Source organism: Narcine bancroftii, chromosome 3 (genome assembly GCF_036971445.1).
Source record: "Narcine bancroftii isolate sNarBan1 chromosome 3, sNarBan1.hap1, whole genome shotgun sequence".
NCBI lineage: Eukaryota > Metazoa > Chordata > Chondrichthyes > Torpediniformes > Narcinidae > Narcine > Narcine bancroftii.
In genome coordinates, this window is record NC_091471.1 from 247155646 (window position 1) to 247157591 (window position 1946).

Here is a 1946-nt window from a genome sequence, read left to right on the forward strand (position 1 = left end):
ACACTGCCATCTTGTGCAAAGAAAAGCAAACTGCTGGAGGAACTGCAGGCAGTGCCTGTGGTGGGAAAGAAATGGTCGAGACACTTCCTGATAAAGAACATTAATCAAACCAGCAGCATTTCTGCCTGACTGATTTTGCACTTAACTTTCAAAAAAGGTTTACATTATCATGTAGCTTTCTGCTTTGGAATCAATGTGTGAATGTAAAGTGATACATTGGCTGAAGAATTTTTATTTATATCAGTGGTGCAATGTCATCAAATTATAAAATGAAGTTAAGTCACATGTACAATGATCAAAAGCTTTGGGTTAATTGTTGTTTTAAACTGGTATGTGGATTACTGAGAAAGTTGTAATTTATTACCCCCCCTCCCCGAAAGTGCCCTCCAACTCTGTGACGAAGGTGCTTCTGCAGGACTACGATGTCGGTTTTGAGGCCGAGAGCTTCAAGGAGAGGATTTTTAGCCAGTCCTCGAGTCCACATTAACCTTCTCCAAAGAAGAAGATTAGTTAAATAATGAATTGAAACCTATAGACCAGTGGTTCTCAACCTTTTTCTTTCCACTCACTTACCACTTTAAGTCATCCCTATGCCATGAGTGCTCTGTGATTAGTAAGGGATTGCTTAAGGTGGTGTGTGGGTGGGAAGGGAAGGTTGAGAATCACTGCTCGAGACCCAATTGTTATTGAACTATTTTGCTTGAGAAAAATTGTCATTGGTCCATTTTCCTTGGAGTTCTGAAACGTGCACATAACGAGTCCCACCACATAGCATCTTCATCAACCCCTCACTAATCACAGAGCACCGATGGCATTGGGAACACTTAAAGTGGGATGTGAGTGGGAAGAAAAAGGTTGAGAAGTGAACCTTTTATTTTTATTTTTCCACTCCCTTTTTCTCTTCTTACACACTTTTTTCAGGATCTTTTGGGTGGGTGGGGTGTGGGTTACAACCATAATGCAGCATAAATAATATGTACTTTATATAGCACAGATAAACCAACATTTTGCACTTTATCTTTGATCTTTAGTACATAAAGGACACCATTGGACCAGCTGAGTTTCTCCAGCATCATGTTTTTACTCCAACCACAGTGTCCGTGGACCTTTGTGTTTTAATTCTCGTTAATTTATGTTCTTCGCTATCCAATACTGGATAGGCACATTTTTATCCCGCTGAGTATTACAAATACTCTTGAAATAATAACCATAAAATCAATTCTACTAATGTTGACTGAGGGGTGAGGGCATTGTTTAATTCAACTAAAAGCCAAAAATGCCAGAAAAAGCTCAGCAGGGCAGACAATATCTGTGGGAAAAGAAGCAATGATTGTTTTGGGTCTGGATCAGAACTGGGAATGCAAAGGCAACAAACAAGGAGCGTAAGTAACAGCATCCTCTGGTCCTCGGTGCAAAACACGCAGATGCACAACCAGACAGCAATCATCAAGGATCCACACCACCCAGCACACACTCTGTTCTCACTGCTGCTGTCAGGAAAGAGCTCCAGGTGCCACAAGACTCACACTATCAGGTTCAGGAACAGCTGCTACCCCTCCACCACCAGACTCCTCAACAATAAACTCAATCAGGGACTTGTGCACTTTATTGATTTTATTTTTGTTCTTTCTGTATTGCACAGTCAGTTTGTTTAAATTTGTTATCTGTTTACAGTTCTTTGTTTACATGTTTATACTGTGTACAGTTTATTGTTTGCACTGCCAAATAGTGGTAATTCTGCCAAAAGGAATTAGTGGGCATAGCCCAGGACATTAACCATATTCTTCTTCTTTGGCTTGGTTTCGCGGACGAAGATTTATGGAGAGGTAATGTCCACGTCAGCTGCAGGCTCATTTGTGGCTGACAAGTCCGATGCGGGACAGGCAGACACGGTTGCAGCGGTTGGAAGGGAAAATTGGTTGGTTGGGGTTGGGTTTTTCCTCCTT